Source organism: Brachycentrus maculatus, unplaced genomic scaffold, assembly GCF_059751285.1.
Source record: "Brachycentrus maculatus isolate JH-2025_06_01 unplaced genomic scaffold, ASM5975128v1 h1tg000586l, whole genome shotgun sequence".
Taxonomy (NCBI): Eukaryota; Metazoa; Arthropoda; class Insecta; order Trichoptera; family Brachycentridae; genus Brachycentrus; species Brachycentrus maculatus.
Window position 1 is genome coordinate 879,558 of NW_028281326.1, and position 27,609 is coordinate 907,166.

The 27,609-nt window shown below is 32.4% G+C and overlaps 1 long non-coding RNA gene across 7 annotated transcripts in view; it reads right to left on the bottom strand.

Annotated features, from left to right (window-relative positions):
- LOC148301289 (uncharacterized) overlaps positions 1 to 27,609 on the bottom strand; it is a 155,670-nt gene that overhangs the window by 69,451 nt on the left and 58,610 nt on the right. The gene's annotated exons all lie outside the window — the stretch shown is intronic.

Sequence of the window (27,609 nt, forward strand, 5' to 3'; positions counted from 1 at the left end):
TCTTTGATGAGGTGTTAAAAAATAATATGAAAATAACTCCTGTAATTGGAGATAATCCAGATTTTGTGAACAAAAATTTGGACACACTCAAAATGTTGTAAACATTAAATTATGTTAATACCCGTGAACACCAAATTAACGAATAATTATTAAGCAAATATTGGGGTATTTAATCATTATCTGCTATTCAAATACAAACCTAATCCAGTTTTGAGTTTCTTAATATAAACACGTGTAAATTGTGGTCTTACGTACGATTTTCATTTCTATATTTCCGTTTTCATTTTCATTTCTATGTCCACCTCCGTAGTGTAATGTACGATTTTCATTTCTATATTTCCGTTTTCATTTTCATTTCTATGTCCACCTCCGTAGTGTAATGTACGATTTTCATTTCTATATTTCCGTTTTCATTTTCATTTCTATGTCCACCTCCGTAGTGTAATGTACGATTTTCATTTCTATATTTCCGTTTTCATTTTCATTTCTATGTCCACCTCCGTAGTGTAATGTACGATTTTCATTTCTATATCTCCGTTTTCATTTTCATTTCTATGTCCACCTCCGTAGTGTAATGTACGATTTTCATTTCTATATTTCCGTTTTCATTATCATTTCTACGTCCACCTCCGTAGTGTAATGTACGATTTTCATTTCTATATTTCCGTTTTCATTTTCATTTCTATGTCCACCTCCGTAGTGTAATGTACGATTTTCATTTCTATATTTCCGTTTTCATTTTCATTTCTATGTCCGCCCCCGTAGTGTAATGGTCAGCACGCTCGGCTACCGTTCTGGAGGTCCCGGGTTCGATTCCTAAGGGGGGTAAAATAAATATAAGTGATTTTTTCACTGCCATATTTATTCAATATTACCCTGGACTGGTACCTGAAGCGGAGGGCTGATCACCTTTCCTTCATGTGTAAACGATCAAGATAACACTGCGTTTATACGACGCAGTGCCCTATGCACCATTGGGGTGCGGATAAGGGTTTTATTATTATATTTATATCACGTTATTCAGTTTGTGGACTCTATATGCTCCTGATATGATATGATTTAATATATTCCACAGAGTTAATTCCGAATCAATGCGTAATACTAATCTGCTATCACTCCTCTTATTTTCATTCCTCATAATTCATCCCTCACAAAACCTTCAGATTTAACGATTTGACGAATCCAAAATTAATGATCTTACTTAGGACTGGCTCCCTCGGCAAATTGAATTCTGTAAATACCATCTGATAGGCTTCATAAAATATTCACCGCCCGTCCCTAGCTCTGTGCGCAAACAGCCGACAGCCGAAACACACGTTGTTTATAAATTAAAACTCATTAAATGAAGAGTCATTGTTATGAAATTGTACAAAGGGAGAACCCTCTTGAGCGCGGAAAGAGAGATGTGGCGGTGTTGATTTAGCAGTGCGATTTGTCCCTACCGACCCCTCGGGGCGGGCGCGGATTGTTACGGCGGAACGCTCCCGCGCTACAATACTGCCGCACTTAATTATTCAAACGCCGTACTTTTGATTGAAGACATTACCCGAATGGAAACAAAGAATGGTATTGAAATTATCGTTTTGTATAATTAGCCGTCGCGACGCAGTTAGGAGACGTCTGATTGCGAAACTGAGGTCACATGGCTAAGAGACTACGAAAAAATACCCTGTGATGCATTTACGGGGCTGACGACCATCATAGGCTGGTGTAAGAGATCACACACGTTACCCACGTGTAACATTCATCAATTCTACCCATTATTGACAACCACACTACTCAAATTCATGGAAGTTCTATATATATGAACCAGATTTGAAACATTATTCTTGAATCACTAGAACTTCACTAGAGACATCTATTGGTGAGATGAAAAGAAGCTTTTTATTAAGCAGAAACCCTTTTATTAGTATGTGAGGTCTGAATCCTGGATTATAATCACACACATGGGAAACGCCAGAAAATACCTAGAATGAGTAAGCAGACTCTTTTACATTCATATATTATTTACATACATATGTATATTATTCTGGTGCATTTAAATTTCATCATATGTACTTAAAAAAAAACAACTTAAATTTTAAGTAACTCGCTGAACGTACATCAAGACTGCGTGAAGTACTCCTAAAAGGCCAACATCTGACATTTGGGCCCCGAAAAAATAATATCATATCATTTTTTATCGCCGTTTTTAAGGGAGGAGGTCTCGTCCCCCATTGCAAAACCGCCCCTAGTACGTAGAAAAATATAGCCTACATTTCCCCGGCATATTTCCACATTGAATTAAATATGTCACAAAGCATGGTAAAAAGTCTGCTTTGTTGGGGATTGTTTTGATTTTAAGGTCTCTAAATGCTAACGACAGTTTTGATCTATGGCATACGTTTGACAGCAATAATTTATCACCCATTATTTGAAAAAATGGTAAAAATAGGTTAATGTCTGTATTCAGATTTTAAATATCAAGGAAAATTACCTTTTTTGTCACTTGCCGCGAATAATTAAGTTGAAAAAATACGACTTAGTCTTTAAGGTGTTAATGGTGAAAAAACGGGTAATTAAGGTGGAGTGTAACAGTGGTGATAATATTCATAAATTAAAATAAGAGTAAAACTTAAGCAAAAGCATTTCTTAATGTCAAACGTAGCTATGTTACTTTTCGTGTTATTATTTTTTTCATACGATATGAATGGATAGTAAATGTATAAAAAAGTTTATCTCCGAGATTCTTAATGATTTTTCAATTCCAAAATGCAATACTAAGCAATTTCAACAAAACTTCAAATATTTGGGAATTAAATATTTCAATAAACTCCCTTAAGAAATTAAAAAAATAGAAGTTATAAGAATTCTTAAGAAAAAAATTAATGCCCATTACATATAAATCTTGCAAAAATACATAAAAAAGACTTTTATACCATTAATTATATAAAACATTAAACCATGAGTCCCTCTCCAAGCACAAGGGCTCGGTCTCTTTTTTGGAGAGGCACAGCGAATCTAAAACTAAAAGTTTGCCATACGTATAAATGTTAAGAAAATGTATTATGTTGTACTTAAAAATGTAACTATATTAAATAAAATAAAATAAAATATAGTTGATTCGTATGTGGATGGTTATATTATGAGAGATGGTGATAAACATGTCTTCGTATAAATTTTTTAAAAATAAAAGATAAATATTTGTAGTTTTATTAGATAGAAAAATACTTCAATTTAATACTATTTCTGTGAGCCTGAGCGGCTGATTATTAGTAATAGGTATTAATTATGGGAGAGTGGGTTCGAAGCAAGAAACTCATCTTGAAAGGGAGAATTGAGGGAAGTCAAGGAGTTGGAAGAAAGCAGACGTCCTCGTTGAGAAATACTGAGAAGAGATTGGACCGAAATGCGAATAACTTAAAAGTTTTTAGTTTTCTAAATCTAGGGAAATATGCGAGATCGAAGATAAAGTTAGGTGGGGAAGGCAACGAATGAGACAATGATATGCGCATGTTAGGAGAATGGAACTATCCAGACTCCCCCACATTGCACTGTACGGCCAACCCCAAGGTAGGCGACTCCCAGCCAGACCGCCAAAGAGATGGATCTACAACTGGGAATCGACATGGCAGGAGGCTAATCCCTCTTAAAAAATAGGCCAAAAGGCTTACACTAAGAATAAAAGGAAGAAGTTTTCTAAATTATTTGAACTATCCCGTTTCCTCCAATTCAATCAGAGTGAAGCGCCTTTGAGGTAGCATTTTACAAAAATGGCGCTATATAAAATACCCCAAATTATTATTATTATTATATACTCGGAAATTGCTTGAGAAGGTTGATAGACATTTTTTAAATGTTGAAAAAATCAGTCACACATATTACATACCTACATAAAAACCGTAATTATGTTGGTATTACCATTAAAAATCGAAACAGTCGATAATTATTATACATACACGGATACTCCACGAAATCATTAAATAAAATTACGTTTCACATTTCACAATCGCAACAATCGACATTATCATACGTAAGAATAAAAATTTATTTTCTAATGGGACTTTCTCCTTCGCACAGTTCAGCACATTTTGTGAACGAGCGAGAGAGACAGGTGAACGTACGAAGGTAATCGGTTTTACAATATTATGGCAGTGATTGTCATTCCTTAGTTAAATATTCCACGTTATACCATTATTTACCGTGCATGCTCTAGATGCGGTAATAAAGTATCGCGGTTGTGATCTAGATAAGGACACTCTGCTACCGCCTGTGAATTATTAAACATCTGATTAGGATCGAAACACTCTGGGCCACTCATGCGAACAGTACAAGCAAAATGTATACACAATACGCTATTATATCGAATCAAATATTGACTTTACAATTACAAAAATGTCACGGTGACACATAGCTCACTCTTTTCAACAACGTCATATTTAAAAAAAATCGTCAATACTCAGTTGTGCATGTTTTTTTTAACTTAATATTTACCCGCTACAGGGCAGAAAGTGTTGTTTTTGCATTTTGAAGAAAATGGATTGTTTATTTTTTTAAATTTACTAAATATTTTTCAAATGGAGAAAAAACATTCAGGTTTTACCTAAAACGATCTATTGCCCAGTAAAAAGTTCATAAGTGGCTTGATATTTACTTTAAATACATTATATTATATTTTTAAACTTTAAAAACGATCTCCTGAAAACTATTTTTTTTTAAATATATGACGTTGTTGAAAGAAGTGAGTGACATGATTTATTTTTGTAAAAAAAAATGTACTCGGAAGCGCTCCACGCTAATGTACGCTACATATGCGCAATATCTAATATTTATTTATTCATATTTCATCACACGCACAATTCCAAATTACATATAATAACATGCCCTTACTGAGTTTTCTCGTTCCGATGGCACATTTTACAATACTTATTTATAAAATTACATAAACGAAAGACAATTGTTTTTGATAATAATCAAATATGACATGGCTGAATGATGCGATCTGTTTCAAATTTACCTACCTCTGCATTTGTGAGGATTATTTTCATCCAATAAATTTGAGCTATTAACAGTAACAAAATGTCACAAATAGCGTTCTTTATTAAAATATAAGAAAATACGATAAAGAAATTGTATCTAGGTACTGTAATATCTACAAAAAAAAAATACTTACTGTAACTCAAAAAAAGTGTAATTCCTACAAAAAACATACAACATAAAAAGCTCATTCCATTATTTTTTACTAGAGAGATATTTTTACTTTCTTGTAAAAATGTAGTGGACAATGCAAATGGACCTAATGTTTTTGTAAAACGTAATTATGGTGGCATTATTTTTAAAACACAACATTCAAATATGATAGTAAATTTTTGCATGTGGTTGAAAAGGGAAAATTTTATAACATGCAAACAATATATGATCTTATTTATTTTTTTACAAAAATGTTAATAAAATTAGTATATAACCACTCACCGAGATTTTTGCGTCTACCGGTTTCGAGACGTACCCGTCTCTTCGTCAGGACAATCACTAACACAGCATGCAAACAATACTACCCTTCACCACCATAGCACCATTTACACACTTGAAACTACACAAAATGTCTAACACATGCGATTTTTGGTCGACCCGAAGACCAACATGCACTATAGTTTTCAATACAGACATGCGTTACGAGCCGAGGTTAAACGTATATAGACATTTTGTGTAGTTTTGAGTGTGTAAATGGTGCTATGGTGGTGAAGGGTAGTATTGTTTGCATGCTGTGTTAGTGATTGTCCTGACGAAGAGACGGGTACGTCTCGAAACCGGTAGACGTAAAAATCTCGGTGAGTGGTTATATACTAATTTTATTAACATTTTTGTAAAAAAATAAATAAGTAAAAATGACTAACCACAAAGTAAATGCTTTAAATATTAATAATATTGAGAATAATATATGATTTTTAAAATGAATTTAAAATATGATTTGGCGAGGTTGCTGGTTGATTTTGTATCAAAATCAGTGGATTATGGGAGTGCTTTTTCATTCACCAAAACAAAGAGTAATATTCATTCCACGATAAAGCAAAACCAAATTCAAATTGAGTTTTTAATGCCACAATACATGTAACATATAATTGTAGCCGTAAAATTTTATTGCATCAGCTCTGATTGAATTTTCCTCGCACATTTTTTACATGATGTATCTAGGGTAAACCGTTTATTTTATTTTAAATAAAAAGAAAAGTATTTCGAAACAATAATCGCATTTTGCCCAAAAATATATAGAAATCGGTAGTAGTACTAACATATAATGATTTTTTTTTTATAAACTTCCATATTACATAAATTAACAATTTATAAATCACTTGGAATTGGAGATCATTCAAATGATCTACTAAGATGCTGAAACGACAAATGCAAGAATCATTTTAAATTACCTTTAACTAACCTAACCTCACCTTAAATCACTTTGAACCGCCTAATCTAACCTTACCTAACGTTAATTAATTTTAAACTGACAAATAATTTTACTCAACCATAAATTTTAATAGATTTATATTATCCACTGACACTTCGTGATGGAATTGCATTTTTAATTTATTATTAGATTAAAACCAATATTTTTAGCTTTTCCACTTTTTTATTTGACCAGCGACCGGGTTTCGTCGTTACCGACACCACCAGTCTGATGATGTCGGTAACGACGAAACCCGGTCGCTGGTCAAATAAAAAAGTGGAAAAGCTAAAAATATTGGTTTTAATCTAATAATAAATCATAAATTTTAAATCACTTTAAACAGACTACTAAGTATCCTTAGCTCAAATCACTTAAAATCGATCACTTACTAACCTTAATTAATCATAATTTACTTTAAGCCGCCTACTACCTAACCTAACATAACCGCTAACAATAAAAAAATAAAACATATCAACTAAACATGTATGATATAAATCGTTTTTATTAATAGCAAGGAGCATTTTCTAAGGCAACTAATAAATATATTAAAAAAAAACCTTAACTCAAATCACTTTGAACTGACTACAGTACTAACTAATCTAACACTTTCTTATTATTTTTTGACATCTCATCAAAGATGAAGAAGAATATGGAAGTCTGGACATTTACGGGGCTGACGACTGTCATAGGCTGGTTTAAGTGATCACTTTACACACGTGTAACATTCACCAATTCTACCCATTATTGACAACTAATCTATAAAGAAGCTAATCACAATTTACATCTCACCAATTGATGTCTCTAGTGAAGTTCTAGTGATTCAAGAACAAGGTTTCTCAATTGGTTCATATATATTCAAACTTCCGAGAATTTGAGTAGTGTGGTTGTCAATAATGGGTAGAATTGGTGAATGTTACACGTGTGTAAAGTGATCACTTAAACCAGCCTATGACGGTCGTCAGCCCCGTAAATGCCCAGACTTCCATATTCTTCTTCATCTTTGATGAGATGTCAAAAAATAATATGAAAATAACTCTTGTAATTGGAGATAATCCAGATTTTGTGAACAAGTATTTGGACACACTCAAAATGTTGTAATACTTTCTTTATACCGACTATCCATTTCTTGTCGATTAGTATAATAATAAACTATTGCCCCAAAAACCATATTTATAGTAAAATAAATATATATTAGCATCACTTAATTGGTATGTATTTTGAATTAATTTTACAATAATTTTACACTGTAAATGTGCACCCCTGTAATAAGGTTTTCCCTTTGATGACATTCAACTATTCATAATGGCGGATTGGAAAAAATCCATATTTAGTTTTATTTATTCATGAACGTTATGTTATATTCCAATCACGTTTTCTACACGTACCGTTAGACACCAGACTGTAATTATGGCAATACAAACATTGGACTTTTGCTTTTAAATTCGAATTTTCCGCTTTGTGAAATATAGAGTACCTGCCAATTTGCACCATGCTGATTGCTTTACAACTAGGTAATAATAATCAAAGACGATTGATGGTTCATTTGTAAATAGCATTGCCTTATGCATTATATGGGTAATAAATTGAGATTTTGAAAACGCTTACCCTCAATTTTTTTAAACTTCCTTGTCTTATTCAGATACGATTTTCATCCCTGTACGATGATTTTAACCCGTGCCGACGACGTCTAATGGTTTTCGAATTAAGAGAAATTCACTTCCTCAAGAAAAAATATATCTTCTAACGGCTAAAAGATCTTTCCATTGCAGTATATTGACTCGTACACATTATGTATATTTAGATCTCTTACACAAAAATATTGTTTAACATTAATAATAAAAATGAAAATGGTATTTTCTGGCGTTTCTCATGTGTGTGATTATAATCCAGGATTCGGATCTCACATACTAATATAAGAGTTTCTGCTTAATAAAAAGCTTCTTTACATCTCACCAATAGATGTCTCTAGTGAAGTTCTAGTGATTCATGAACAAGGTTTCAAAATTGGCTCATATATATATATAACTTCCAAGAATTTGAGTAGTGTGGTTGTCAATAATGGGTAGAATTGGTGAATGTTACACGTGTGTAAAGTGATCACTTAAACCAGCCTATGACGGTCGTCAGCCCCGTAAATGCCCAGACTTCCATATTCTTCTTCATCTTTGATGAGATGTCAAAAAATAATATGAAAATAACTCCTGTAATTGGAGATAATCCAGATTTTGTGAACAAGTATTTGGACACACTCGTTGTAAAAAAATATTGTTAAGATTATACTATAGATTACAGACACGGAACAGTGCAAAGACATTTACAGAAAATGGTCAGTCATCGCATTTCCACTCAACCATTATTCATCGACACTCTATTACGGATCCCTTTCACAAGTAGGTGTAGGCAGATATAATAAATCTCCACATCAATCTCTGTCTTTGCACACAATGTTCGCCTCTTCCACATTCATACATCTTCTCGTACATACACGACGATTATTCCGACTCATGACCCGATAACTCTCAAGTATTTGAAATACTTGAATGTGGTCAGGTCAGTGGCCATTTTGTAAAACATGTTTTATCTTTATAGGACCGAAGTCACCCCGACCACGACAGCTCATGCACTCCCATAAGCTCCAATTCCATCACCGCAGTCCACTCCTCCCCCTCTCCGCTGGCCTTGAAGGTGGAGAGCGACTGCACCCCCCCGCCCCCTGCAGCGCCACCCTCTGTTCACCCCCTTGATGAGCCCCGCCGCCCAGACGTGGGCAGCACGTCACCCCTGGACGCGACCATGGACAGCGCCATGTACGAGAGGTCATACTTGAGACACGACTACAGGGACAGGATTGCGATGTAAGAATATCATCATAACCCTTATCCGCACCCAATGGGGCATAGGGCACTGCATCGAATTGACGCAGTGTTATCTTGATCATTACTTACATGAAGGCAAGGTGATCACTCTTGCGCTTCAGGAACCAGTCCAGGGTAATATTAAATAAACGTTACAGTGTAAAATCACTAATATTTGTTTTTTTCACCACCCCTGGGAATCGAAACCTGGACCTCCAGCACGGTAGCTAAACACGCTGACCATTACACCACGGAGGCAGACAGAATATACCGTAGCATTATTTTAACATAGGTCATACTTAAGACATGACTATAGGGACAGGATCGTGATGTAAGAATAAACATTATTTTAAGAGAGGTCATACTTGAGAGAAGTCTACTATAAAAAAGACATTAAAACACAAAGTAAAACGATATACCTTAGCATTATTTTAAGAGAGGTCATGCTTGAGACACGACTACAGGGACAGGATCGCGATTTAAGAGTATATTTTAGCATTGTTTTAAGATAGGTCATACTTAAGACAAGACTACAGGGACAGAATCGCGATGTAATAATAAACCTTATTTTAGGACAGGTCATACTTGAGACATGACTACTATAAAGAAAGAGATTAAAACACAAAGTAAAACGTAACGTTCGCTAATACACGCGTATGAGGCTTCGAGATCACCGTCATAGATACCTTAGAGTGTTCCTCAAGGTATTTATCTTGTACCGCTGTAAAAAATATATATAAGTAAAATTGAATTGAAACTTATATATTTTGAGTACGTAGTTATTCTGTACATCAAAATAATGAAGAGTAATATGATACTTTTAATTTAACAATTTCAGAAAAACTCCTGTACAACGATATATTCCTAGAGGTAAAAAACATGACTTTTTTACAGGGAACGACTTGAGTCCAGAGGCTATCAGCGGGAACCTTTAAGTCCCCAGGAGAGGTTGGATTTCTCTCCCAGGGACTCCCTATGGAGTGTTGCCAGGCTGTCCCTAGATAGACAGGATAGGGGTCCAGAGATATACAGACCAGATTTACACCCCGGAAGATGTTTCATTGATAACAGAGGTAAAGTTATTTTTCACTTACCTACCGATTCTTATTCAAAAGAAGTTTTAGCATATTTTTAATTGTAAAATAATATTTTTTAAATTGATTAATTTATTTATATATTTGGAGTTTCATTTCTAGAACTCCATTTTATTTTTGTATTAAATGTTAAATCAAATACCGATTTTTTGAGTCTACTACCATAAGTTGTATTTTATAATAAATCTATTTTGACATAAAAAACATAATAAATCTATTTTGTTCCCATTGTTTCCCCTAGTTGTGGCATTTTCAAACGAATGTCATAAATATTTTTTTTCAAGTTATGGCATTTTCGAACATTTGTTAGAAAATGCCATAACTAGGCGAAAAAATTGTATTTTTTAAAAACATTTTTTTTATAAAATGAAATACAATTTATTAGAATAAAAAATCCACTGTCTGCCTCCGAAGTGTAATGGTCAGCACGCTTGGCTACCGTTCTGGAGGTCCCGGGTTCGATTCCCAGGGGAGGGTCAAATAATGAAAGTGATTTTTTCATTGTAATATTTATTCAATATTACCCTGGACTGGTACCTGAAGCGGAGGGCTGATCACCTTTCCTTCATATGTAAACGATCAATATAACACTGCGTTTATGTAAGTAGTACCCTATGCACCATCGGGGTACGGATAAGGGTTTCATTTATTTCATCAGACTAAAAAATCAGTTTTTGATTGAACATTTAATACATTGATTGGTTTACGTCAATTTAGTATACGAGGTGTCGAAGGTTCTATGAAGTTTAGCCCTTTTAATGTCCAGACTTCCATATTCTTCTCCATCTATGATGAAATATCAATAAAAAATTGATACAAATAACTCCGAAGTGAAGCACATCCACAATTTGTGAAAAAAAAATTGCACACATATATTGTGAAAAATACATAGAAGTACTTGGTACGACAGTTTTCTAACCTGCTTAGAGATGAGTATTCACTATTAATCCTAGTCAGTGTTTCTGTGTTGCCATAGAGAAAAAAAACTCATTTAAATTGTCTGTAAATGGCGGGAATTCTACACTTCGGTCGATAATTACAGTTGGATAATTAACACGAGCAAGCACCGCGGTCCGGGCTTCTAATGGCCACAAACCCGCTTTATGGCTCAAAGAGACATCCTCCATTCATACGACGGCACATAATTATACCGGCGGTCCGTCGATCAAAGCGCTTTGAGTCGGTAATAGGGCCTGGACCCAGTTTGCGCCGGGAACCATTTGTCAGCCAGCGCGCCGTAAACAAATATGGCCGCCACTATTACGTGTAGTATTTAACTATTCGAAAGCATTGATTAAAGAGGATTAGTTTGAGAGCAATTTGCGGTTTTTGAATAAAACTAGGAGTGAACTTTCCATTCAGTCGATAGGAAATATTTGGTCATTGATGTATTCTAAAAAAATAATTAAAATAAAAACCAGGTTCTATTTGTCCTGAGGTGCTAAGTATCATACGACATGCTCGTATGTGTATGATGCATGAATACTTACCTCACTTAGACTCATTAGAAGAATATTTTGAATGAAAAACGTAATAACTCGATCATAGATCACAGTATGAACTTTAAGTTATAAAATAATATGTAAGTAAGGATTCTTAAATTATTTTTAAGAATAATGAAAATTACTGAATTCAGTTGACAATGATCTCGTCGTGCAAAGATGTTGGTTTTTGGCTGCAAGCGTCCCAAGCGGTGATTGAAGAAGGTACCGGTCGCGGCCCGGGGGTTGGGGACCACTGATTTACTTCTTCTTCTTCCATTTTTAGCTTCGAGGATCTGTCTGTTCCGTAATCCTTTTCTTATGACGTGGACTGTCAGCTGTCACGCCATCGTCTTCCAGGTAGTCTTCTTCCGTCTGGGTTCTTTTGAAGAGCAATTCGGGCCAGTCTATTTCCATGCGATCTATTGACAAGGTCCAGTATCGTCTTCGTTGTTTTTCCCATCTGACTATATCCTCCGTACTACACATTTTCCGAATTTCCGTGTTCATTATTTGGTCCCTTAACGTGTTTCCGGTTATGCACCTCAATATTCTCATTTCTGAAGAAGAGATTTGATTCTCGCTGTGTCTGCTCTGGTTTCTATCCCGTATGTAGCAACCGGTGTTACACACGTCTTGTATATTTTTACCTTGCTATTATTATGCTTATTCTTCCTGAATATTTCTCTTAGGCACCCCGATATTGCAGCTGCTTTACTGACCTGTCTTAGAGTCTCATCATAGAAAATGCTAGTGCTACTGATGTCAATTAGTTATATTATTAAAATTATGCACATGGCTTTAGCCTATTGCTTTCAAGCAAAAACACAAAATGCCGGACCTCTTCTAGTGGTACGGAAGGTCTGTTGATGACAGTCAACAGTAGGCCTTCTCCTGAGGAGTCTTACGTGGTTTCCACCCAGCTATGAGCAAATGCTGAGAAGTTCCTGATTGATCCACACTAGATTATCCCTCCTGTTCCCAACACAGATTTAAAAAAAAAATCTTTAGTTAGAAGAAACACCAATCGACTTGATTATCTATAAACCTTGTGCATAATAAGCAAAGTAAATAATAAATGCTATTTCCATCTAAAAAATAAAGCTTATTGCTTTAGTGGGGTGACCATCTTCGAGCGGTTCTTGATTGATTGGTTTGTAATCAGTTTTTAATTTTTTCGTCTATTTTTCAGATAGGGATCACAACCAGGGTCGCAGCAGTCCCAGAGGAGGCATAATGAAGGCTGCTGAGTGCCCGTCGTGTCCGGCATGCCGACCTTTACATTCCTCCCTTCATCCGACAGCAGCTCTCATCGCGGGAGAAAATAATAACAAAATTCCATCACCTTGAATCCCAGCAATAAACATAGTTTAAAAAATGTGTAGAATTTTCAGCAAAAATCACGTTTTGCAATTAATTTGTATTAACAAGGGAAGAAACCCCTGGGAAGGTTAACCTAGTATTTGTGTACATAAATAATGAATAAAGTCAAAATAACTTGACCCAAAACATGCGTCAATTTTAACAAATATTTCTAAAGCTAACTGCTTTTTTCTAGTCAATATATAATATAAAAAATTATGCTAGTCACACCATTATATTATACGGTAACCTTGTAAATGTTGCATTGTATAGATTAATAAACTATGATTCGATGTTATAAATGCCAAATTTGTGTTAAAAATAATGTATACTGAGCGTTATTATACATTACAATTAACGTAGGAAAAATATAACCAGGATTTTAATTAGTTTGCGCTCATTTCCTTACAAATATATTTCTGAAATATTTTATTTATTATTTTAAGCACTTCCACAAAGCATCAGGAACATGCATAATATGTAAAGTAATGAATCTTATGTTGTCTTAGTGCGAATATATATTGGAAGGTTGAAATTATTGAAGTCAACTACTTCAAGAAAATTTAAATTTACTGTTTCAAAAGATCATTTCAAATTATATTAGGTACCTACATGTAATTGTCTACGTTCTTCCTATAAGTATTTTGTTTTCTAAACATCTTTTCTATCATCATTAAAATAATACTCCATCAATTTCAGATTTAAATATATTTGTTTCAAGTACCTAATTATCCAATTGACGTACGTTACGCGTACATGTGTACATTTTTTCGTGTACATAGTTTGAGATAACATCTGATGTATGATTATAATAGATATATATAGATACTCGATTGTTATGAAGATTAAATCACGAATACTCCATATTTCCTACTAATAATATGGTATATACATAAGCGCTTGTTTTATATTTAGGAAAATATACATATCAAGACGAAGCAGAAGAAAAAATTAAAATCATTAAATAATTTCTTCGAAAAATTGTTATAGTAAAAGTTTAGTGTTAATTTATCAAGTAAATTAAAATATAACAATACTAAGTGCTTTTGCAGTAATAATTTTTAAAAAATCTTATAAGATTTGTTAAATTTACTGAAATGCAATCGTTATATAAAAATGTATATATATATATATATATAAATATATATATATATATATATATATATATATATATATATATATATATATATATATATATATATATATATATATATATAATACATATATATATATATATGTATATATATATATATATATATATATATATATATATATATATATATATATATATATATATATATATATATATATATATATATATATATATATATATATATATATGATATACCTACTCGTGTACAAAACTTTTCTTTGGTCATTTTAATTTATGTATTATAATTTACTCTCCCTATGAACAATATCTTTTTATAATAAAATTTTTAAAAATGTGGATTTTAAAACATCAAACTTAACATATTAAGTAAAAATATATAATTTTCCTTTACAAAAAACCGTAGTAGTTATTTAATTTTACTTGCATATAATTAAGTATGAAATATGATGTATGTAATATTAATGAAAAATAGCATGTTGGTTAGGTTTGTAATGTTATTTCCAATTGTGTGTAAATAATAAAATGTATATAAGTCAATTTATAAAATAAGAATTTAATATTTATTAGCTCAACTAGAAATCCAATAAACGGGCAAGATTATTGTCAAAAAACAATAATTTGTTTTATTAATTCAAATGTATTTTAAAACTCCTCCTTCCATTTTTTGTCTCTTTTTAGAACAGCTTTTTTGACCGCAATGGCAGACATCTCTATCTGGCAGACAGCGTACTTCTTGACACTAGTAATATTTTTAATTTTCAACGCTTTCGATTGCAATCATTGTTTTATCGATTTTGTAAATATATTCATTGCGAAGTATTTTTCGTATTTTTACTATGTTAAACTAAACTAGGCATCGTGCCGCTTCTCTACGGGGGTAGGCAGAGACAATAGAACGCCACACCAATATGTCTTCTCAAACAACCTTCGCCTATTTCACATTCATGCATGTCGTCACACATACCCCCCGACTAATTCGATTCCTGATCTGACCATACAAGTATTTGTCATACTTGATCATGTCAAGTTTTCCCCGATTTCCTCTGCTACTATCACCAACGCCATTCGCCACATAAATGTAATGTTTTACTATTCTTTCTAACTCATTCGATTATGAATTTTATCGATAATGCTTATCTCACCCATTTATTCATTACCAATTTTCACATGACACCATTCGAACAACTATCATACAACGTTTGCATTCAGTCTTCACCATCAACCACATTGCCCATATAAATTTTATGTTTTACCATTCTTTCTTCCTTTACACATTCTATTCACATCTGGAAACAAAGTAAAGCTACCAGAAAAATGGCAAAAGGTAACAAATAATAATGGTCAATACGTACAAAGTTAAAAAATTAATTTCATTAATGCTTAAAGATTTAAGGTTAAAGATTAAAGCCTCCCTCTATTGTCTATATTCCCACTGATAAGAAATAAAAATAAAAATAAAATAAAATAAATAAATAAAAATAAGAAACAGCTCCTACCCCCTCTTCAACCTTCAATGTCCCAAGGACCCAACTATAAAATTTAGAATTAACTTCACATACGGTGTTTTAAAATGATGCGGAATGCATCAAAACACGTGTCACAGATTTTAAGAAATAGTGGTATTTACTAAGTAAAACATTAATTTAAAAAAAAAAAAAACATTTTTTTCTCAGACGCACAAATCAAATCAAAATACCTCGAAGAAAACCCGCTTGGGTAGAGGGAGTATATACCTTTTACGCAGAAACCGCCCTTGTTGCCACGTTAAGTTAAGTCTACACTCTATAAGCATTTCTGGGTAATTTTTACAAAATATTTGTATAAGAAGGTATAAGAATGATACAGAATATCAACGAGCCAAGATTTCTAAAAAGAGAGATCTTTTAGCCACTACAAGATATTAAATTTTTCAGTTTTCTGTGTGATCATGTCCATGAATTTTTTTTTTAAAATATTCATTAAAATATCATATTTTATTATTTTGACGAATTGCATAAATATAGATTGTAATAAGCTCAAACAAAGTCTAATTCATTTTGAAAATTAAAAAAAAAAAAAAAAATGAAAAAGTGAATTTCTCTTGTTTAAAACAGAGAAACTTACTTTACTTTGTGGTAAGACATGTTGAAATCATTAAAAAAAACTTGTTTTTTTTACCAATTTAGTTTATTTGACGACTAGTTTCGGAAGCTTAACCTCCATCTTCAGGTTTAAAAGTCTACACTCTATAAGCATCCCTGGGTTTTTTTTATTACATTTTTTTAAATATAATTGGTCCATCAATATTCAGCTCTCACTTTGAGTGGGTGTACCAGTACCGTTCGCTCAACGTACAGCGTACAATCTCAGATAATCCCCTGACGACGCTAGCAGTTAGAAAGCTAAATAGAATAAGGGTCTTGCATCGTCCCTAATCCGCGAACACTTGGCGATTTGTTGTTGTTGTTACGTTACCCCACCCGATCCATATTACCCCCCTTTCCCCCACCAAATCCACTACCTTACTTTCACAGTGTTCTATACGCATGGAATTCCAATTCATGTGTATTATTTTGTACATCAAAAGCATTGATAAATTTGTGGTATGGTAATAAAACATTTTGAGTATGTCCAAATACTTGTTCACAAATCTGGATTATCTCCAATTATAGGAATACTTTTCATATTATTTAATAAAAGAGTTTCTGCTCAATAAAAAGCTTCTTTTCATCTCACCAATAGATGTCTCTAGTGAATTTCTAGTGATACAAAAACATTTTTTTAAAAATTGGTTCATTTACATATATGTAGAACATCCAAGAATTTGAGTATGTGTCAATAATGGGTAGAATTGGTGAATGTTACACGTGTGTAAAGTGATCACTTAAACCAGCCTATGACGTTCGTCAGCCCCGTATATGGCCAGACTTCCATATTCTTCTTCATCTTTAATGAGATGTCAAAAAATAATAGGTAATTATTATTTGAAAATTGCAAGTAGAATGGATAATGTTTCACGTTTGTAAACTTGTCACTTAAATGCGAGAGTTCGTAAGCCCTGTAAATACCTAGCACTATAAAAATAACGATGTAGTGCTCTACGCATCATTTGATCCGGTAGAAGGGTGAAAATGCTAAGATGCTGCATAATTCTTGAAAATCTATCATTTTCGTAAAAAAAAGTTTTTTTTCAGATACGACGTCGAAACGAAATAAATCTCTTTAATTGATTCGTCGGTCACTTAGCGGGAATATCTATCAATTTTTCCATTTAAGTTTTAATAAAAATAATAATTATAAATTTGGATAATTTAAATAGCGCCATTTACGCAAAATACTACCTCAAGGGCGCTTCACTGTGAATGAATTTGGGAAAATATTATGGTGAAAATGATGATGGATTTTACTTGGTAATGAAATGTTTGAAAATGATGCGGAATGCATCGATATACGTGTCGCAATAGATTTTAATATATAGTAGTATTTACCAAGTAAAACTTAAATAATAAATAAATCTTGATTAGTTTTCTGTAAATAGTGAGTCGAAGTCTAGAATGATAAAAAAAGATAAAAATCAAGATTATTACAACATGATAAACCATATCACAACAAAAAATTATCTGCCAACTATATCGATTTACTGTGATTGATTTCATAACTAATTCGATTAAATCTGTAAAAAATATTAATAATAAATACAGGTATAATTTTTTTCACGACATTTTGAGAGTGATAAAATGTTTGTTTCACATATTCTGAATTTGCTGCAATTGGAAGTAATTCATATCAAGGTTTTTTTATTGGTTTCTTAACTCAGACGAAAAAGGATTTGGGAGTAGACATTCATAGGGCTAAAAATCTGTCATTGGCTGGTTAAAGAGATCACTTTATCCTATATTTAAAAACCACATTACTCAAATTGGAAAAAAATGAGTAATTTGGTCGTCAATCAAGAAAGGCAAATGTTATACAGTGTATAAAGTGATTACTTAAACCAGCGAATGACCGATCGTAAGCCATGTTAATGCCCAGACTTCCATATTTTTCTCCGACGATGTTGAAGCATCAATAAAAATGTCATAATAAAATAACAACTATTTATATAGTTTTTTTTTCAGATATATATTTTATTTGATCAGTGACCGTGTTTCGACGATACCGACATCATCAGACCGAACATAAAACTATAAATAAAAGTTATTATGACAGTTGCCGTCACGTAGTTCAGTAGACGCTGACTGCGAAACTGGCGTCGCGGGTTCGATTCCCACCTATTGCAAAATAAGTTCAAGAAAGATTTATTTTCAATTATTTGTGATGTATTTTTCACATTTATCTTCCCTATTCTTATTATCCTACCTGCATCTAAAAGTAGAAGCTTTAAGAATTATTATTTACTTAATTTTTTATTTAAAATGTAGCTCTATCAAGAAATGTCAGTATAAACTTGAATCTAAGAAAAAATGTCGTTGAATATATTTTATTTTGCCTTTACAAGAGAAAATCTGTTGCATTTTCAGAACGAGGGGACCATTTCTTTTGTTAACGGCCGTATTTTAATTGGAGGGCAGCTTTTGTATGAACGATATCTACGGCTCAGTTCGATTATATCTAGTCAACTTCAACTACGGAAAAACTGTAGGAAAATCGTAAAACTTTATATTTCCAAAATTAAACACGGTTGTTGGATTGAATTCTACTTTTCTACCTTTCAAAAACGTCATAAATAAAAAATAGACAATTTTTAGTTGGGCATGTTTTCGGAATGCTCAGAAAATGTACTATATCTCAGCAAAAGAGGCATATTTTTAACTTAATATTTACCCGCTACAGGGCAGAAAGTGTTGTTTTTGCATTTTGAAGAAAAGGTATTGTTTAATTATTTTTTTTTAAATAAACTAGTTATTTTTCAAATGGAGAAAAAACCTTCAGGTTTAACCTAAAAATATCTGTTGCACAATAAAAAGTTCAATAAGTGGTTTGATATTCATTTTTTATAAATTGTATTATATTTTTAAACTTTAAAAACGTTCTCAAGAAAAATCAAGTTTTTATTTATTTATGACGTTCTTGAAAGGAGTGTTTCGTCTTATTAAGACATTATCAAACACTCAAATCAATCGTTATCAAATACGTATTAAGACATTATCAAATCACTCAATATCAAACATTTATTAAGATATTCCTGGTTCCGACCCTAATGTATGGAAGTGAAACATAGAATTGGCAAAAGAAGGATGAAAGTAGACTGAATGCAGCCAAAATGCGATCTCTCAGAAGAATGTGCGACAAAACGATGTATGATAGATGTTCGAATAGTGAAATAAGGAAGGAATGCAAAGCTGAGACAAGCATTATCGATAAAATTAAGAATGGTGTGTTGAGATGGTTTGGACATGTAGAACGAACGAATGAGGAAAGAACGGTAAAACAAATTAATGAGGCGAATGTGATTGGAAAAAGGCTCAGAAGAAGACCGAGAAAAACTTGGCACGATCAGGTATGCCCAATACTTGAAAGCGGTCAGGTTAGGAGTCGAAACAATCGGCGGGTGTGTATGAAGAGATGAATGAACGTGAAAGAGGCGAGGAATGCTTGCAAAGACAGAGTGGTGTGGCGTTCTATTCTCTCTGCCTACCCCTGCGGGGAAGCGGCGTGATGGTTAGTTAGTTAGTTTATTAAGACATTATCAAACACACGAGTGTTTGAAATGTCTGAAATTTAGTGAAAATGTCTTTATAAGACGAAACGCGTCACATATTATCATATAATATATGTAAATAAAACTAGAATTCCATACAATACACGTGTTTAAATTTGGATATATTACCGAACAATTCAAGTACGTTTTTAGTTAGGAACATTTCATTCTTATTTGTCAAGTCCTGGAACAAATTTAAATAAACGGGCATTCAAGCTGAAATTAAATAAATGAGCAACATGCGAATTATTTAGATTCGTTTATTATTCCAATCCCACGAGACTTCCCATCCCCTAGCAGGACATACGTCTTCTTAAATAAAAATTACATTCTGGTCTTACTAAACACCGAAAAAAAGGTGGAGAATACAATGTTACAAACAAAATACTTTTTTGAGGAGAAACCCAGATTCGTGAAATGGCAACTCAAAATGTTGTGAATAAAATAACTGGTCAAATAAAGAGCTTTACACAATTTGAAAATCATGTTTTCAGGCGTCTACCTTCTTTTTCCTGGCTACATCCCAGCTTAAAGTCCTTGTAGACTCTTGAGGTCAGCTCTCCTCGTCCTCAGGTTATAGGTCCTTCTGTCCTGGACAACGTCACCTACACCATGCCTTCGAATCATATCGTACTCATGCAGGAGAAAGTGACCAAGTGTATTTTTACAGAAACGTGATCATTGACTATTTGATATCTTACTAGCTTAATATTGCCCTGAAAAAATCCCAAAGGATTTTAAACTTGGAAGTAAAATATTTATATTGACTTATTAAAAATGACCACTGCATTGAGGCTTATTTTCTTGCCAAGCAAATGTGACTTAAATGGCCCTCCTGAATACTTGACGTTTTGTTAGTTGGTCGCTTTCTCCTGTATGACTACGATATCATCTTTCTGCATCACCCATGAATTCCTTGGTCTTCTTTTAGATAACTTTCAAGGAAGATCCATTTATTTTGTCTGAATTTCTATTTCAGTATGTAAAGTAATTCGGGAAGGGTCATGCATACATTTAAAAATAAATCTTTACTCAAATCAACCGCCGCGCTGTGAACTTAAATATGGAATGACGAATGAGTGTGAATTATATGACACATATTTGAGATAAAAATTTCAGTAGTGTGGTTGTCACTCATAGATAGAATGGTGAATGTTACACGTATTTAAAGTGATGACTTACACCAACCTTTGGCGGGTCGTAAGCCCTGTAAATATCCAGACTTCAATATCCGTCTACATTTATATCGAGATGTCAAAATTTCAAAATATCTCTTATCACACGTTTAACATTCTACCCATTCTACTCATTAACAACCACACTACTCAAATTTCGGGAACTCATTCATACGAGTATATCATAAAACTCATATTTATGATGGGTACCTATATTGTATCAAGTGGAGATACCCACATTTGTGAACAAGGATTTGAACACATCCAAAATGTCGTACATCAAATTTGTTTCAAACAAATTTGTTTTAAAAACCAGAATCGTTTCAATTTTTTATTATTTTTTTACTAATTTTTGTATTCATAACATTTATTAATTTTTTGCTTGAGCAAACTTCTCTCAGTTTCTAATAAATATCAATAAATACCATCAGATGTACTCCTCCTTATAAAAGTGCAGGAACCATAGAAATATGGCGCCTTGGGAAAATTGAAGTGACATTGAGGCATATGAAGTGATTTTTCCACGGATTTATCTCTTGTATACATCCGTCCCATCCTAACAACCGTAAATTTACACTTTCCTCTCGCTCTCGCCGTGGATGTTGGATGGCAAGCGTAATTCTAAACCTCACTTGAGTTCATCGCACACGTCTTACAAGCTCACTTTAGAAATGTGGGGGAAAGTACTTTATTGCCTACAGCTGTTAGCGTCGGATTCAATAAAAAATATAAGAAAAATATATTTTATATATATATATATATATATATATATATATATATATATATATATATATATATATATATATATATATATATATATATATATATATATATATATATATATATATATATATATATATATATATATATATATATATATATATATATATATATATATATATATATATATATATATATATATATATATATATATAATATATACAGTAGCGAGCAGTCAAATCTTTCCAGTCAGAAATTATCAGTTTTTTACATAATTTTTTTGTTGTGATTTCTTGTTAGCTTTTTAGTCAAAATTACAAAACAACACTTTTTGTAGATGATGTACTAAAAAAATGGCAATTTAGTAACCAATTTGAAGATTTTCGATTTTTTCGCACAAAAATGAAAAATTTGGATTCAAGCACTTAATGGTTGTCTATTTCTTATATGTGCATAATAAATTTTGTTAAGTGATATAGTGTTCATTATTCACTTTATTGCATTATTGTTTAAGTATATTTTTTGCAGTTTAAAAAAAAAACTAGATAAAAGTGGGTTTGTAATAACGTCATTCAATTCGTGGTGAGGGAGAGGGTGCTTGTTATGCTAAGTGTAATGGTGGCTACTTGTTTAGAATGCTCATACAATGTATGGTATTCATACATAGATGCAGTACACACAAGTGATGATTCTATTCCAAGTGGTAGAGTGAAGCGCCTCGCCAAAAGGGAGAACAACGTGATTTAAAACGATCATCACATTTCAAATTTTAAAATGATTTTTTTATTTATTTTTTTAATTTTTTTTTGTTGATGCATGGAACAGAACAGTATCATAGAAAATAAAGATGGTTTGACAAAATATTTTGAAAATCCAAATCTTTGTTTATAAATCTGTGTTTCCCCATATAGAGGTTGTTTATATTGGCAACTCAACATATGTATATTAAGAAGAATATGGATGTCTGGGTATTTACAGGGCTTATCTGTCATAGGCTGGTGTTTATATGATCACTTTACACACCTGTGACATTCACCAATCTACCCATGACTGTCACGAATGTGAAAAAAGGGTGTCATATATTCCTTATATGACAGCCTTTTTCACATGAGAGTTCTCGGTACCATCTATGGTAGAGTTGAATAAATTTCTTATTTAGCAAAGTTCAAAGTTCAAACCCTTATCCGCACCCCAATGGTGCATAGGGTACTGCATTATATAAACACAGTGTTATCTTGATCGTTAACACACGAAAGAAAGGTGATCAGCCCTCCGCTTCAGGTACCAGTCCAGGGGAATATTGAATAAATATTAGAGTGAAAATCTCACTTATAATTATTTGACCCCCCCCTGGGAATGGAACCCGGGACCTCCAGAACGGTAGCCGAGCGTGCTGACCATTACACTAGGGAGGTGGATTTAGCAATGACTTCAATTAAATGTTTTAAGATTCTAAACATGATTTAATTTTTATATTAAACTTATATGTTTTGCACCCTGCTAATATATACGAGGTAAATCTACGGATAAGGGATTTTTACACATTTAGTGTAGTGATTTTAAATAGGCATTTAAATAACAATATTTTAAATGTATCAGTACTCATTTGATAGAGATAAAGAGAATTTTGAAAAATATACCACACCCAGAATATCGAGTCACAAAGAATTTTTATTTAAGGATCATATCTGTTCAAAACATTATAAGAATCAATTACACTGGCAACAATTTACAACTTTCATTTTGTAACTGGTATGAAAATACCTGATCTTTATGCACTTTGCATAGCTGAATTCAAAAACGAAAGCAAAAAAAATGTAGCACGTCAGATTTTTTAGTTATGGATATTTTTAATTATGATATTGACTAAAGTTTATCTTATTACATTTGTACAAATATATACAAACATATAATGCTATCGTATTCAATATTATTAAGTTAATATATTTCCACTGTTACTCCATAATTATCAATACTTTTTTGAATCCCTTACTTAGACTAAAACATGTCTAGATACCAACCACTATTACGGTTTCAACGTATGGGGTCCATAAAAACAATAATATGACCATAACATCAAAACTTGATGTGATACAAGCTTGTCACCATATAAACTTTAAATAAGAACGATAAACTTAGTCAAATTCAGTCATCAAAATTTCAGTTATAAAATCATTGTTGGCCAGTGCTATTTACTAAACTAAGCAAGGGACACCATCAATTTTTATTTTCACTTTTTTTTTGTAAAATAAGTAATCAATTCAGCAAATAAAAAATAAATAAAAGCACACAATGTCAAGCGATAGGAGTTATTTTCATTTTTAACGAACCAAATGTTATGAAATGATAATATAAAATGTGTCCTCGACAATACTACACAATATGGAGTGATTAGAAACATCTGTTGTTATCTGAATAACGACGTGTTATTTTTTACAGTCATGTTTACTGTGGGGATGGTGAATTACATTCAATCAAACGGGGTGTCCTTTTAAAGTTTAAACTTACCCTAAATAGGAACCACTTCACTTGATGGTGTCTCTCAGGTGTCACAAACTATTTCAATTAAATATGTAACTAATAATTGAAGTCTTTTAATACGCTCTCCACTTTATTATATATTATATTTATTAATGTATACATGACTAGTTTGTAGAACTACATATGGTTTTATGAACAGGTGAAAATACAAACTTATTCATAATTTTTGTTGTTTGCATTTTCATACGTTTGTGAAAACATCTATATTTCTGGAAACTATGAGTCATGTTTACATTAATAAACTGAAAAAAGGTGATCTTATTTATATTTTTAAATACAAATATACAAATACAAATATTTATATTTGTTTATATCGATTTAAGATTTTTTTTAAATAATAATAGATGGGTCCGAATAGAAACAAAAAGTTTTTAAATCAGTGTTGGGAATATGGTGGGAGTTTTTAAAGTATAAATTAAATTGAGATAATTGCAAATATGAAAAATAGGTGGAAAAATAAAAAAAGGTTATTCTACCCCAACAGGTATATCTAAGAATCTAAGGATCAGGACTGACCACCTTGCCTTCATTTATAAAGTAATTAAGGTTATTATTGTGTCATTTCGTTCGGGTGTCCTATGCACACTTAAGTATAAAAGTTTGAGTTAAGATGGTTTATACCAAGTACATAAGTTATCTCATAACCTGTGTCAACTCACTAGTAGTAAACTCATCGAACTAAAATTATACACCTAAGTAGCTTCATTCCTAACTTAGAATTGTATAATTCATGCCTTTAAAGATACCAATAGTTTTTGCTTAGAAATTTTCACAAAAAAATACATAAAATTATAGTAACTCTAATTGTACAGAGTAAACCCACTCACTTATAATGTTGAAGCACAAGTAAAAACATAACAAGCGGTATTGCATAATTCTTACCCAGATTTCAAAGTCACTTAGACGTAAGATAACTAAAAAAATCAAATAAAAACATTAAAATATAAAATTGTAAAAATATGTATTTTTACTATAGTGATAAAAATACGAGGGTTGGAGGTAAAAGGGTTGTTGATGCCTGCAATAATTAGAAAGGGAGTGTCGAAGGGGTGGGAAGTGAAGAGCAACAAAGGGTGTTGGCAATTGTTAACGGAAGGAGTGATTTATTGCTTTGATTGTAAGATTAGCATTTGTATGGTCAATTGAGAAACTCTATAATTGTATTTTATCTAATAATAGCATGCATACAACACCACAAAAAAAAATATTTCTATTATCACTATTTTTTTTTTGATACAAGCAAAAGTAAAAAATATAATTTTCTTGAAAAATATTATTTTATCCTTAATTATTTTAAAACCTTACCATTTTTCATTTGTTAAAATTAAGTATCTGAGATATTCTTTCTAAAAAAACAAAGTTATAAACTGTCAAGATACTGTAAAAATAGGTGAAAGCAAGCTTTAATGAACAGCTTCTTTACCACAATGGCGGCGACATCTGTTGAATTAGAAACCTACTCAGTACTAAATATTTCTCGATGCGGACAGCGTGCTTCTTGACATATACTGTGACTTAAATTCTCAATATTTTCGATTTCATTGTTGTTTCATAAATATAAAAAAATATAACAGATGACAGGTATTTTTTTTACTCAGTGGCAGTGCTATCTGTTGAACGCAACAGCAACAAACGCAATACTTAACATTGTTCGTGGTGGACAGCGTGCTTCTTGACAGCTGTTAAAATAAATCTCACCCACAAGCACTGTGAAGTTAAACATTTTTTTAACAGAATTTTTAACAGAGTTAACAGAGTTAAACAGAATTTTTCCTTTTCAATATTTTTTCTATTTTCCATTTAACCAGACTGAGCCATAGCAACGCGGTCGGGTACAGCTAGTAAGTTATAAAAAAGTATTGATGTAGATACATATAGGTAGATAAAAAGATTATCTAAATACCGTTGAAAGACTCTTTTTCCCTACTCACATTAATCACCAAAAAATAAACCTGTCAATTATCCAATGGAGCAAAAAAAAACGCAATAACGTTTTAAACCTCGGTTATTAGATACACTTGACCGTCAAATTGAGCAGTGTAACTCTATTCGCGTCAATCTTTAGTTGGCGGTTAAACTTCATCGCGGAAGTATGAAAATTAGATTGTCAGATAAACGGCGCGTAGCAACACGATAAAATGGCGGCACGCGAGCGTCACGTGACCAACACGTGCTGCGGCGGCCAATTAGCGGCGAGGCGCAGCGCATGCGCAGTTAACAATATGTCATACATTATACATTATAATCCTTACCTGATTCCTTGTTCATCTCTCGTTTATGCGATGTTTGTGTTATTTTAAATGATGGGAAATACATTAAAAGGGGTACGATCAGATAGAAGGTTTAGTGTGTAGCATGGAGGCTGTTAAATTGATCCATGTGGGTACCAGGAAGACGCTAATGGTCGATAACAATATAAAAAAGATAATTTACATATTGCCATTTTAGTAAAATATTACCTCAAGGGTGCTTTTTCCTAATTGTATTTCAGTAAAATTTGAATATGTAAATGAAAAAAAATTACAATATAAAAATACCAAATTAATTAACCCTCATTAATTCCTCTCCTTTCCTTCTCCTTCTCCTTCCTGCTAAATCTATTATTTTATATAATACCCTTTTTTTAATCTCTGAATGTTTTTTAATAGTTTTATAACATAAATGTGGAATTGTTTAATTGGCTTTTTTTAAAACTTAACTATTTTTTGTTAATGTAATGTAATGTTTAAACTAACAAACTAACTAACCATCACACCGCTTCCCCGCAGGGGTAGGCAGAGAGAATAGAGCGCCACACCACTCTGTCCTTGCAAACATTCTTCGCCTCTTCCACGTTCATGCATCTCCTCATACATACCCGCCGATTGTTACAACTCCTAACCTGACCACTTTCAAGTATTTGGCATACCTGATCGTGCCATGTTTTTCTCTGTCTTCCTCTGCTTCTTTTACCACTAATATTCGCCTCATAAATTTGTTTTACCGTTCTTTCCTCACTCATGTAATGTTTATTATTGTTAATGTAACTATTGTTTATTATATCATTTTTTATACGTAAGCTGTACAATTCCCGAATAAATAAAAAAAGTTGATTTCACGAATTTAAGCTAAAGGTTAATTAATCGTAGGGAAAGGTTTCAAACAGCACTGAATTTTCCGGATTAAC